Source organism: Notamacropus eugenii, chromosome 5, assembly GCF_028372415.1.
Source record: "Notamacropus eugenii isolate mMacEug1 chromosome 5, mMacEug1.pri_v2, whole genome shotgun sequence".
In the NCBI taxonomy this organism is placed as follows: domain Eukaryota; kingdom Metazoa; phylum Chordata; class Mammalia; order Diprotodontia; family Macropodidae; genus Notamacropus; species Notamacropus eugenii.
Window position 1 is genome coordinate 11,300,722 of NC_092876.1, and position 14,982 is coordinate 11,315,703.

Genomic DNA, 14,982 nt, shown 5'->3' on the forward strand with positions numbered 1-14,982 from the left:
TAATTTGCAGATAACATGAACCTGACATGGATAGCCAGTCAGCACAACAGGCAACCAAGTCAGGACCCTAGAAACTTTTAGAAGACTATCTACTAAACTCCTGGGCTAAATCTAAGAAGATAAAATTCAGTAGAGATCCCACATCTGAGACTAGAGATCCAAAAGGCAACTTCGCAAGCACAAGATGAGTGGGAGGCATGCTTTGTAGGACAGCAGTTTGTCTACCAAGGAGGTGAGTGTTTTAGGTGACCACAAGGTCAAATGAATCAGTCTTGTGATATAGCAGCCCCCAAAGTTGATGTTACTTGAGTCACAATGACGAGTGTACCTTTCAGTAATAAAGTATTAGTCCCATTGTATCATGTCTCAATTCATTCCTCCTCTGAAAGATAGTGTCTAGTTCTCAGGTCACTCAGTGTAGGAAACACAGTAAAATCTGCAGAGAGTCCAAAGAAGGGCAGCCAACATGCAAAGAGACTTGAGTTCATGTCACATGAGGATTGGGTGAAGAAGTTGGGAAAGCTGAGCCATGAGAAAGATGTCTCAATGGGGAACTTTGACACAGTTGACTTACATCACCTCTCAGATAATCTCTTCTCTGCTGGGTTTCTGATACTGATTTATCCCCTCCTCCCCATCTAGCCATTATTGTCCAGTCCTTGGTGGATCATCAGGAAAATGGGCATGTCCATCATGAGTGTTCACATGGCTCTGTCCTAAGCCCTCTTCTCGTTTACCACTATACCATCTTGCTTAATAATCTTTTCACCTCCCATGTGTACAACTATTACCTCTACATGATTGATTCCAAGAACCCTACATCGAACCATAATCTCTCTCCCGAGCTGGAGTTCCCTACCACCAACTGAGTTATAGAAAACACAAGCTGGATATTCCATGGGTATCTCAAACTCAACAGGTCTAAAACAGATCTCATTTATCTCCAGAAACTCTCCCATCTTATATACTTTCCTATGTGAAGTACACCATCATCCTTCCAGTCATTGAACCTTAACTACCATCCTCAATTCCTCATTCCCATTCACCTCACATATCCAATGTATGACTCACATATCCAACATGAAATCAGCTCTTTTTGCAATTCTTTTCATTTCTATTTTCACAGCATCTCTACTATGGGCCCCCTTCTCTCCACTGACAAAGCCACCACCTTAATTCAGGATTTTGTTACCTTTCATGCATACTATAGCAAGGTCCTCCTTATGACGTCCCCAGCAGTGGAAACAATACAAAAATAATTAGATACATACAGAGTAAATGGAAGATGATATCAGAGGGAAAGGTACTGTCTTTCATAGGGTAAGGAGTGCTGAGGAATGTAGCCATGAAAAGGTAGCGATTGAACTAAATGAAGAAAATCAGAGAAACGTCGCTGTGGAGACAAAGGAGAGTGTTCCAGTAACAAAGGACAGCTAAGAGCATGGAGCACAAATATGCAACATCTTATTCAAGAAGGAGCAAATAGGTTAGTTCTGCTGGAATGTGGAGGATGTGGAGAGAAGTACGAGAAGACTGGCAAAGTATCAAGGGAGCCAAGTGGTAAGGGGCTGTACATGTCAATCAGGGGAATGTATCCGCTAGGTAGGAATGGTGAAGTGGGGGTTTTTCTTCCAGTACAGGTTGGACTAAACAGTCAATGAGATCCCCTTCAACTGAACTTCTGGGAAGATTCAGAAACTTTTCCTCAAAAAGACCTCAGTTCCATGGGTTATTGAGATGTTCCTAGGGAGTTGAGTGACCTTGGCCATAGACCCCCTGATATCACTACCCAAAATAGATCTTCTGGACAGATATCTTGCCACTCCACCTTAAGTCTCCTCCAGGGAAGATCCCAGGGCCATACTCACTCTTTCCATAAAACTTGAGGTCATGGTCGATGATAGCAAATATGGGATATGGTACAGTCCCCATCTTCGACTCTTTCCTGACCTGGGACAGGTGAGACTCTAGAAGCTGATAGGGTTAAAAGGAAGAGATTTCAAAGCAGAGAAATGGAAAAGAATTCACAGAGATGTATCCAACATGGAGCTAGGAGATGTCAAAAGGTTAACAATTCAGAGGGTTTCTAGCTGGAAAGGACCTTAGATCATTATTGCTACTCCAGCCTTGTCATTTTTCAAGAAAGAAACAGTCCAGAGTGAGGAAGGCATTTGCCCAGGGTCATAAGAATCAGTAGCAGAGATAGGATTTGAACTCAGATTTCCTGACTCTAAAACAAGGGCTCGTTTGAGTAAGGACAGGCTTGAAGGGACCCTCCCAGTCTCACCATTAATAAGTTAACATGAGATCACCTAAAAGAACCCTAGCACTCTTCATAGTATATGACAGATACTATGCTTAAAAAATGCTAGTTGATTGACTAGCAAGCTGGAAGTATGGGCTGGGGCAGCCACCCAAACAGGAGGATAGAATTGGAACACTTTCACCCTGAGAAGAAACATCTCCCTTCTCCCAGCTCCCCTGGGTTCCGATGGAGACCTTACTTCACATGTATGACAGTAAACCACGGAATAGGACCAGAAGTCAGTGAGGGAATAGTCATCCCTCTCTGCAGCCTCACAGAGCTTTTCCAGAGCCACAGAGATATCCCAAGAGTACGCAGCCGCATCCTGAACTCCTTTTCTGCCTTCTTCAGGTCTTTCCACCAATCAATCTTGTTGTACAGGGAGGCCATCCACCTAAGGAAGAGAAAAGCTTCTGGCTGGCTTGCAGGTGAAAGGTCTGGCCAAATACAAAGCTATTAGGCCCCTAAGGGGCACCCTAGTGCACATAACACCAGCCCTGGAGTCAAGAAGACCCCAGTTCCAATATAACCTCAGACACTGAATGGCCATGGGACCCTAGGCAAGTCACTTCACCTCTGCCTGCCTTGTTTTCTTCAATTATAAAATAGGAGTAATAGTACCCACCTCCCAGGGTTGCTGTGGGGATCCAATGAAATAGCATTTGTAAAATTTCATAGCCTACTGCCTGGCACACAACAGGTGCTCCAAAAATGCTTCCTTCCTTCATCCCTTCTATTATGGTTTCCAAGTGCTTAGAAGTTCAAAAAGGACTGGATGGCCTTTCACTCTGAAAACCCACTGACCATCAGTCCAGTGCTCCATTTATACAGCTAGTTAGTCTCCAAAATCCTTTAGAGTATAACTGATTTGTCACCTTCATACCCTTTCTTCCTCTCATACCCTTTACAGTTTCACCAAGTTCTTTGTCATTCACTGCATCCTCAAAGGAATTCTTTCAATATCAGTCGGGTAGTAGGCTCAACATTACGCATGGAGCAAGTGTGATCAGGAGATGGCTGGGGACTTCTGGAGAGGGACATTGTGAAGCACAGAGCCTTCTTCCCAGTGGAGCTGTGGATCCCCCCCACAAAAGACAGCATACATACTGACAGGTTCTTACCAGGTAGAGGTAGACATCCCTGCAATATATGTGACCATGTCCAGAAGCCCCGCATGGCTCAGCTCACTAAGGACACCTTGGTAGGCTATGTCAGCTCTCAGGCCCCTACCAGAGAGCACCACAGAAACCACAGGAACCTAGGTGCAGTAGAGAGAGAGGTGAAAGTAGCATAGCAGGGTTTATACCTGAGAAGGGAGATGAGAGAGGGAAATATTCCATCAGAGGAGAGGAATGGTAGGTAGGCTTCACATTTGGCAAAGGCAGAGAGGACATTATACTCTAAGAGAAGGAAGAGGGTGAGGATACACACCCTGGGAATAAAAAAAAAAAGAAGACAATGTGATGGAATTCCCATTCAAAGAAGGAGAAGAAGATCAATGCTTTAATCCAGGGGAAGAGGAGAACCTAGAAAGGTACCAGAAGAGGAGAAACCAGGGTCCATACCCTGGAAAGACGGTAGGTCAGACATGAATAGAGCAAAAAAAAAAAAATGAAAGGAAAGAAAGGTCGGAAAGGTCGGAATTGAGTCCAGTGAAGTGTTAGGCAACTCCCAGGTATCCACTTCAGAGAAACTTCGGCAGAGAATCCAGATGTTCCTGGCTTGTGCCCAAACCAGGGCCTCTATGGCCCCATACCTTTTTGACTAAAAGGCAATTACGTTCCAAATTCACCAGGGCTTTCAGGATATGCTCCCCTCGATTTTTCACTGCTTCCTTCTCTTCGTCTGAGATTCCAAAACTGATCCTGATGTGAGGACTGCCCAGAATAATAAGAGGCATGTTATACACAACTCATTGGGCTCAACCCTTTGTCCATGGTTGCCTGAGTAGTTCTGGATGGTCTTCCCACCATCAGTCTGAAACCCTTCATCTTCCCAGGTTCTATCCCTGGCTCTCAATCTACCACCCACTGACCCACCTGACACTAAACCTTTTCTGCTTTTTACCAAACCACACCCATATCAAGTCAGGTATCACATCTACCTGGGACCTCCCTCTCACCTTAGAACACATTGGGCAGAATCACTCTTAGCACTGCAGGAAACTTGCTGCAAAACAAAGAGGCTCATAGAGACCCTTAATAGGGGTCAATTAGTAAGAAGGACTCCCCCTCATCAACCCCTCAACCTCACCAATGTCCACATGCATGGAGCCACGAACCCTCTCCTCCTGACCAACCCATCCATTCACAGTTCCATTTGACATCTTCAAGCACTCCATCTCCATCCTCACCCCTCTGCCCTACATTGTCCATTTCAATCTCACATAGGAAGTTACCTGGAAGGTACCAAGTAGACCCACAAATTAGGACAGTACCTGGGGTATAGCCATGTCTCTTGTCTTCTCTCCCTCCACTGATCAAAGGATGACCTGAGTCAGAAAAAGTAGGGAGGGTTAGAGAGTAAAACACAAGCTGTCTACAGGGCTCTACCTGTCTTTCTCTCTGTATGTGTTTGTATGATTCTCTCTGTCTCTGTTTCTCTTTCCAACCCCACTTTTACCTCTCAAATTTTTAAAAGCAGAAATTATTTGCTGAAGGTGAAACAGCTTCACCCTCAATTTCCAATTTTCTATTAAGAAACAGAAGGCAATGTGAAAGTAGGACAAAGCCACGAGCCATGTTTCTAATCACCAAATTGAAAATACCCAGAAATGTCATAGTCAAAATCCAAAGCTTCCAGGTCAAACACACACACACACACACACACACACACACACACACACACACACACACACACACTACAAGCAACTAGAAAGAGTTCAGATAGAAAGAAATCACAGTGAGATTCACATAAGACTCCACTGCAACTACTAAAAAGAAGGGAAAATACTGGAATGCAATATTTCATAAAGTATGAAGAAAATTAACTTTAAAAAATCACATGGCCTGAAAATACCTTAATATAACACCATAGGAGGGACCACACACTTTTGTGGTCAGCCTGTGGCCAACAAGAGTTCAAAGCAAAGACATTTGCTGAGACAACATTATAGGAAAAGTAGCTACAAAAGCTTCTCTTATAAATTGGGGGCACACTCACCCAAAATACATACAAAACCAAAAGGAAGAGTGGACTGAAACATAAACTCGTGGAGAGGAGAATATGTAGTTAACACATATGACTAAAGAAACTAGTACCTCCATCATTAAAGGTCCCTCCTATCCTTTCTTTCCCTGTGGTATCATCATACTATTCCCCTCGAGTGGTATCTCTACTAACAGAGATGGCCAAAGCTCTCCACTGGTATGATGCCTTAGATGTCTGTGTCTCCTAGTGGAAGATTTCTTCACTGCAGTATGCAATTGCCAGTTGTGGGAGAATGAAAGAGATGCTCTTCCACCCTCTGAAGGGATGAAGACCAATTCCTTCTCAAAGACTCATTTCTTCTTCTATAACTGCCTCTCTCCTCTCACAGTTGATACTCCCTAGAGATATCTCCTGTCCCCACTGACTCCCTAGACAAAGTGTCTTGCATTTGAAAGGACCTCCCTAGGTAGGGCAAATTCATTGGTCATCCAATTAGCTTTGCACATGTATTAAGCTTGACTGCAGAAATTACTTTAAATTATCCTGAAAAGGAAACCAAGTAGACATGCTTCTTTGTACTTTATTATAAGACCATAACATCTTATTTGCTCTCTTGTCCCTTTCATCCAATGGGCCAGCAAGAAACAAAAGGAGCAGGACTTCTGATACATTACATTAGTTTAGGTTAAGAAAAATATAATAAAATAAATGTAATGGGGATGGGACATGAACCTCCAAAAAGAAAAGACCATGTCTTTTGGAACTGCACTCCACAAAGGAAAAGCTTCTGGACTTTCCCATATAACATGGGTCCTTGGCATTCCCCTGAGGCACCAGGACCTTCCAGTAAATAATCCTTTCATTGTGGCCCTCATGGCCCCACGCTGAACCATCACTCATTAATTCCATCCTGACCCCTTCTCTGTTCCCAGACTAATTGGTCACTCCTAGCTTCTGTTTCAAAGGTCCATCTTGTCTCCATTCAATTTCTCAGATTCCTTAAGAGTCTGGCCAAAAAGGTAGATTCTTCAAATCTCTTCCATCCTGAAGGGTGTTCTGATAAACCTTATATCTATCTGAAAGAAAGGTTGAGTCCATTTCATTTCAGGTAGGCCCTGTATAATATGTTCTTGAATTCTGAGGTCCCAGCATCCCTAGATCTCAACAAATTGACTTAATTTGGCAGTGATTTGGGAAGAAATAGAGAAAAACTTACACTATAAAGTCTTCAGAAAAGTTCAGTCTCCATGAGATTCTTTTAAGTAGTGTTAACCCTCGTGTTTACCTTATATGTAGTTTAACTGTGTTTTAATTAAAATAGAAACTTTAAATCAAGAAATTATTATACTACAAATGAAAGGATCTTTCTAATTCAAATCATTATCAAACATAAACTACACTGATAACATTGGGTCCTGAAATTTGAAATCTTGGGAGTCAATGGCTTTTACTGAAACTGAGTTTTCAAATAAGTGACAGATTTCACTTGAGTGAATTCCAAGTTAAATTAGTGTAATAAGGATTTCAATTCATTTATACCCATTAGGAAACTGGTTCCTCTTTTGATGAGAGGCAAACATAAAATTCCTATCATGAAAACCTACAGTTTTGGAAACTATCAAATACTTGTAGAAGAAAGAGGCCATGAAGGATCTGGATCACTCACAGACCTCCTTTCAAATGGAAATGCCTTTGAGGAAACTGCTTGTGTTTCATTTAAAGGGAATAACCAAGAAGGGAGTAATCAGAATTTATTGTAAGTAGTGAGAGGAGGAGAAGAGATTCTTTATGGTCCCAATATCTATGTCCTTCCTCTGCCATAGTTGAAACCTTGGTCATTGCCAAGTGAATTCCTTCATGAAATAGCTGGATACCTGCTGTTCCAGCATCAAAGAGCTTAATCTTGAGAAGAAGACAGATGATTTCTTCTCCAAAGTCATCCTGCTTACTGAAATCTCAGACACTTCCAATGAGGAACTTGTTGTGCTGAGTGAGTTTTTGGGGCTCTATTTGCCAATCACTGATATAGCTATGTGATGGTAACCAATTCTAACTGCCAAGAAGTCCTTAAAGAAACTGGTATGAGTTTTTGTACAAACAAACCCAATGCAACCAATATTAGGAGGGAAGGAGAAAACTGGGAAAGAGTTTTTACAACTAGTGTCTCTGATAAAGGACTCATTTCTAAAATGCATAGAGAACTGAGTCAAATTTACAAGAATACAAGGCATTCCCCAATTGATATATGGTCAAAGTACATGAACAGGCAGTTTTCAGAGGAAGAAATTAAGGGTATCTATAGTCACATAGAAAATGCTCTAAATCACTATTGATTAGAGAGATGAAAATCAAAACATCTCTAAGGTACTACATCACACCTATCAGGTTGACTAACATGACAGAACAGGAAGATAATACATGTGGGAGAAGATGTGGGAGATTTGGAACACTAATTCATTGTTGGTGGAGCTGTGACCTGATCCAGCCATTCTGGAGAGCAATTTGAAACTATGCCCAAAGGGATACAGAAGCGTGCATACGCTTTGACCCAGCAATATCACTTCTGGGACTGTATCCCCAAGAGATTATAAAAATGGGAAATGTACACATGTACAAAAATATTTAGAGCAGCTCTTTGTGGTGGCCAAGAACTGGAAATCAAGGGGACACCCATCAGTTGGGGAATGACTGAAGAAGTTGTGGTATGTGAATGTAATGGAATACTATTGTGCTATGAGAAATGATGAACAGGAAGACCTCACAGAGGCCCGGAAGTGCTTGTATGAACTAATGCTGAGTGAAAGGAGCAGAACCAAGAATACACTGCAAACAGCAACAACCACAATGTACAAGGAATTTTTCTGGTAGACTTGGCTCTTCACTGAACTGCAAGGACCTGTGTGTTCGTCCTTCATTGCCAAAGAAGACCATGCCATCACAGAAATGATGACATGACTTGCACTTGACTTTCTTTTGAGTGAGGGAGAGCTGTGCAGGTCACCAGCCTCACTTCTCCTCCAGAGCCATCTGAATCCAGTGACCAGATATTCATCAGGATGACTGGAGACGATCCAGGATGAGGCAATTGGGGTTAAGTGACTTGTCCGAGGTCACACAGCTGGTGAGTGTCAAGTGTCTGAGGTGAGATTTGAACTCAGGTCCTCTTGACTCCTGCACTGGTGCTCTATCCACTACACCACATAGCTGCAAAAACCTAAAACATTCCCAAAGGGAATGGCAAAATGCCATCCACATCCAGAGAAAAAACTATAGAATTGCAATGCAGAAGAAAGCAGAATATTTTCTCTTGTGTTATGTTTGTTTTGCTTTGGTTTTACTCATGGTTTCGCTCTTTCATTTTAATTCTTCTATGCAACATGAATAAGCTGAAAATGTCTTTAATAAGAATGTATGTGAGAATCTATATAAGATTGCATGCTATCTCAGGGAATGAGGGGAAGAACATATAAGACTTATGGAAGTGATTGTAGAAAACTAAAAACAAATAAATTAATAAAATGAATCTGGTATGAACTGTGTTTTGTAACTACTAAGAGACTAAAAATGGAATGACAGTATAGAAATTGGTTGGTTTTATGTAATAAAACTTTGTGCTAAAGTGGCTAACACCAGGGACCTGGGTCACATGGAAGAGATCTACCTAAAATTGAATGGTAGTCTAGGGTAGGGTCATGTACAGTTGGAGGATGGTTTTGTACAATATAACTTTGGGCTAAAGTGTAAAACAAAATTCAGGAGAATAAATACAAATCATACAGGAATCAGAAAAAGATTTTTTCTCCCACTGAAACAGACTAGGTTGAGAAATTTTTAAAGCAACGCCCTTTGATAGATATTGCAGGTCTCCCTTACACAATCAATATAAGACTACAAAATAAGTTTCACAAAATTCACACGAATTATTTCATTGATAAAGGACTATCTCTTTGCTCTGGTTTCAGTAGTCGGGCTAAAGGATAAGTAATTTCGAAAAAAATTAAAGAAGCTGATTTGGCTCTTTCAGTAATTCAAAAAGTAAAGCACTACAGGGAAGTTGAAGTGTAACCATGAAATTCTGAACATCAGGTAGAGAAAAAATATGGACCTTTCTTTAAAAAATTGAGATTTAAGTAGTGTACATAGTAATTATAAATCAATAATTGATTGAGTTGAAAATGCTATTGTAGTAAATTAGAAGAATTTAATCAGTCTTTATACGTACAAGGAGATAATAAATATTTGCACCTTTCTCCCAGAGTTGTGGGGAGAAACGCATAGTTGGGAAATGCTTATCACACTTCCTGGCTTCTGAAAACCTGCAATATTCAGATGTAATATTCGCTCTAATATTCAGATCTTGTGGGAATGCAACTGAACGAAATACTATCTCCTCTACAAGTACTTTTTCTAATTGGCATGGAATATAAGCCAAGAAATTGAGAATACACAGAGTAAACGTTTTAAAATCTTACTCAGAACAGACTTGAGCAACTTTCAAGACACAGAAAAAGCCTGGCACATGGGGTAGGTACTACATAGACTACTGTGATTAGTATAAAAATGCTAGAGGTAATAAGGTAAATGACTTTCTAGGAAATGGTGAGTTTGAAAGGTATTTAACTCAATTATCAACGCGTGATTGGGGATGTGGTGAGTACAAAGGAGCTAAGAGAAGCTGTTAAAGAAACTTTCTTCTTTTCAATGCCAATACCAACACACTATATTTGTTATATCATTATAAGGGTATATTTTGTTTTTTTTTAAGAGTTAGAAAAGAATAATGAGAATAGGAAATGACTTACTGTCAGGAGAAAAGTAGGATGAAATCCTCTTAGAAGATCTTCGTCTGTGAGTTTCCTTGGGGCGAGACTTGCTGACCCACTATGAGGAATCTGTGCAGCGCTGCCTTTTAAGGAAACCAGACCTCTCCCATCCAAGACTTTGACCCACCCCTGCTTTCACCTGTTATAACTGATAAACCGTTTCAGGGTGTGGATTTCGGGGGAACAGGGCAGTTATGTAAGGAAATGTCCACTCTATTAAAAAGAAAATATTATGATACTCTCTGGGATTTTAAAAAAATACATTTGAAAAAGATTATTCTGAGAAGGGTTTCATCAGCTTCACCAGAATGTCATGACACAAAAAAAGATTATGAACCCCTGATCTAATTCAAACCACCCACCCATTTTATAAATGATAAAACTGAAGACTAGCACTCTCAAGCAGTTAGGTGGTGGAAAGTGGAAAGTCTGAAAGACCAGGGTTCCCATTCTGAGTCTGACACTCACTAGTTGCAATGACCTTGGGTTAGTCCTTGAAAGCTGGGAAGAAGGAGGAAGGAAGGAAGCTGCTTAACTGGCAAAATGTAGGGATTAAGCTAGATGACCTGGAAGGTCTCTCCTGTCTGTAAATCTACTATGATTTAGCCAGAGCTCAGCAGATATTCAAGGACAGACAATGGAAGACAGGTGAAACCCAGCACAGGTTCCTGACCCTGTGGCCTTTCCTCTCTCCCCCTTCCATTCTTGCCAGTCTGTTGGTGACCAGCTCCAATAAGATCCTGTCCTCGAAGAGGCCTTCCAGGACCCCTCCTCCCTCTGCCCAGCAGGAAAACCTTTCACCTGGAGCTGGACATCCCCATCACAGTGAGTCTGGAACCTGTCTGTCACTCATCCTCCCTCTCATCCATCAGCTCCAGGAGGGCAGCCATCATACTCAACCTCTGCTCATCTCCCAGTGTCACTGAGCACATGGCTCTGAAGACAGCACGTGTTTTTTAATAGAATACAGACTCTTCAATCCAATCTGCCAATTGCAATAGTCCTCTGAGGTCAGAGTTCATCTGAGCTAGGTGAGCTAACCTCCTCTGTGGCTGCTGAGCACTCTAGCTCCTAACTTACCTTAGGGAACAGGTCTCTGTGAACCATTTTTGTTCTAGCCTCTGCAGGGGAAAGGTCACTGTCCTGTCAAGAAAGCACAGGGACAAAAGAATTGAGCAGCTCTGCCTTCTCACTATTGTCAGTTCTGATCCTGTCCATCCCAATTCCCTCCTTCACTTTCCTCTTTTCCATAAGCAAGTCTTGAAAGGCCCTTCCTGTTTTCCTGAAGTTGCCATGGATCTCCCCTCTTGATTGGCTTCGGCACAGGTCAAGCTCTTCCTACTGGTCATTCCATGATTTTACATTCATCTCTCATGTCTTCTATTCCTTGCTTTTATCATCTGAATAGAGCTTTTCAAAGTCTGACTGGACTCAAGAGTTCCCCCACATCCACACTGAACTTTTTAATCATGGTCCTTTTTCTCTCCTCATTGGAATGGTCTGGGTCTTCAGAATTTCATTTTTGAGAGTTTCACTAACCTAGGCAGTAGGGTCACAAAGAGAATCAGGAGCAGAGATGGGATTTAAACCAAGGTCTCCTGACTCTGAATCTAGGCCTCTTTGGACTAAGGTTGGGTTTGAAGGGACCTTCACAGCCTCACCATCCATAAATAAACATGAAGTCACCCAACAGAACCCTAGCACTTTGGGAAGTATCTGGCTGGGAGTAGCTGTTTAATAAATGCTAGTTGATTGAACAGTAAACTAGAAGCCTGGGTTGGGGCAGCCACCCAAACAAGGGGATAGAATGGGAACACCTTCACCCTGAAAGGAAACCTCTCCCTGCTCCCCTCTCCCTTGGTTTCCAGGGAGAGCTTACTTTCTGCATAAGGTAGTAGACAATGGAATAGGACCAGAAGTCAGTGAGAGAATTTTCATCCCTCTCTGCTGCCACATAGAGCCCATCAAAAGGAACAGAGAAATCCCAGGAGTCCTCCTGCAGCCACCTCCTGAGCTCATTTTCTGCTTTCTCCAGGTGTCTTTCCATTCATCACACTGGATGTAGAAGGAGGACATGCACCTAAGGATGAGAAAATCATCTGTACGCCAAGCTGGTGAAAGATATGGGCAGTTGCAAAGCAATGAGGCCAACAGGGGGCACCCTACTGTACATAAGGACAGCCAGAGGCAAAAGAACCCAGTTCAAATATGACCTCAGATATTTAATGGCCATGGGACTCTGGGCAAGAGACTTCCCCTCGGTCTGCCTCAGTTTGCACTACTATAAAATGGGAAGAATAGTACCTATGTCCCAGGGTTGCTGTGAGGATCCAAGAAGACAGTTTTTGCTGCTCAGCACAACTGACTTAGCACACTGCCTGGCACACATTAGCTGCTCAGAAATGCTTGCTTCCTTCCTCTTTTCTATCATGGCTTCCAAGGGCTTAGAAGTTCACCAAGGCTTGGATGGCCCTTCACTCTGAAAACCCACTATTGGCCCAATGTTCTATTTGCACAACTGGTTGGTCTCCAAAACACTTTATAGTATAACTCTGCTTTGTCACCTAACAAGGCCATTTCTTCCTTTTAAACCCTTTATAATTTCACCAAGTTCTTTGTCATTAACTCTGTCCTAAAAGGAACTCTTTCTATACCAGTTGGATGGAAGGATCAACATTTTGCATGGAGCAAATGTGATCAGGAGATAGCAGGGGATTTGTGGACTGGGATTTTGTGGAGTATGGAGTCTGACTGTGAACCCAGGTCCCCTGCCTCCCAGTGGAGCTGTGGATTCCCTACTATACACTGAAAGGTTCTTACCAGGTGGAGCCAGACACCCCTGCAATGTATGTGATCATGTCCAGGAGCCCCACATGGCTCTTCTCACTAAGAACATCTTGGCAAACTATGGCAGCCTTCATGCCCCAGCCAGAGACCAGAACAGAAACCACAGGGACCTGAAGAAAGAGATGTGAAAGGAGTTTACCAGAGTTCAAACCTAGGAAGGGAGGTGAGAGAGCAAAATATTACATCAGGGGGTAGGAATGGGTAGGTAGGCTTCATGTTTGGGTAAGATATAGAGGAAATTATACTCTAGGAGGTAGGAAGAGGGTATAGATTCACACCCTGGAGGAAAAAAGAAGAAAGTATGATGGAATTCCCATTGAAAGAAGGAGAGGAAAGGGATGATTTACTCCTGGGAAACAGGAGGAGCTATAAAGGTACCAGGTAGGAAGACATCAGGGTCCACACCCTGAAAAGGAAGTAGATCAGAGATCAGTAAAGCAAGAAATGCAAGAAAGGAAAGGCTGGAATTAAGTGCAAAAATGTGTCAGGAAAGACCCAAGTCTCCACTTCAGAGAAATTTCTGCAGAGCATCCAGATGCTCCTGGCCTCTGCTCAGACCTCTTTAGCATGGAGCCCCAAGTTCTTCAGGGCTTTCAGGAATGCTCCCCTTGATTTTTCACTGCTGCCTTCTTTTCGTCTGAGATTCCAAAATGAATCCTCAAGTCAGAATGGCCCAGAATAATAACAGGCTTGTTGTAGACAGCTGCTGGGGTTCATCTTTTTGGTTCTTTTTAACTGGCCAATGTTGAATTCATCCCAGGAATTTCTTGCCACCATCAGGCTGAAACGCTTCATCTCAACATTTAAAGCTGAATCTCAATCTGCCACCCATGGACCCAACTGATGCTAAAACTTCTCTGCTTTCTAACAAACCACCACTATATCCATTCAGGTATCATATCTGCCTGGGAAGTCCCTCTCACATTTCATCACATGGCCTAGGGTGACCCTTGGCACTGCAGGCAACTTGCTGTAAGGCAGAGGCTGGTAGAGGCCATTTATAAAGGTCATTTAGTAAGAATGACTTCCTACTCCCCACAAAACTCAACCTCACGAATGTCCACATAGAAGGAGCTATGAACTCCCTCCTGCTCACAGGCCCATCTCCTCACAGCTCTATTTGAAATCTCCAACCCCTTCATCTTCATCCTCACTCTTCTGTCCTAAAGTGCTCATTTCAAGCTCACATGTTAAATTACTTGAAAGATACTAAGTAGACCAAGAAATTAGGACAGTCCCTGTGGTATAGACATGCCTGTTGGCCTCACAAACTCCACTGACCACAGGATGGTCTCACCCACCAAAAGCAGGGAGAGGAGGAGGGGTTTAGGGTGGAGAGGACAACAGAAGTTGCCCACAAGGTCTATCTCTGTCTTTCTCTGGGTCTGTGTCTTCATTTCTTTCTGTCTCTGCTTCTTTCTTCCCATTCCCCTCCTACCTCTCAAACTTTTAAAAACAGAAATCATGTTCCAAACATAAATCAGCTTCTGCTTTTTCCATGGTCTAGTTCTCAGAATTAAAAAGAAGATAAATGGAAGGTCCTTTTCTCTATTAACCTTCCCTCCCAAAATCTGAAACAGTTTATTCCCCCTTACATGGAAAGTGAAAAACTGTAAGTGCCAAATACATCCCAAACATCTCTTTTCTGTTCGGACAAATTCTGAGGTTTCTTTTTTCGCATGGAAATTTCACCTATCAAACACTGAACCAGACCATGTGTGAAAGACGTGTTATTCTACACTCTTACAAATACAAAACAGAAACTCCTCTGTTCTCTGATGCTGCAGTCTGGGAGATCTGCATCCAAATACTATTCCAGATACTCACTATATGACACTGGTCAAATCACGTCACTCC

At 42.4% G+C, this 14,982-nt stretch overlaps 1 pseudogene; it reads right to left on the minus strand.

The window, feature by feature from the left end:
* The window catches only part of LOC140507328 (cytosolic phospholipase A2 gamma-like), a 72,922-nt pseudogene that overhangs the window by 43,600 nt on the left and 14,340 nt on the right, over positions 1-14,982 (minus strand).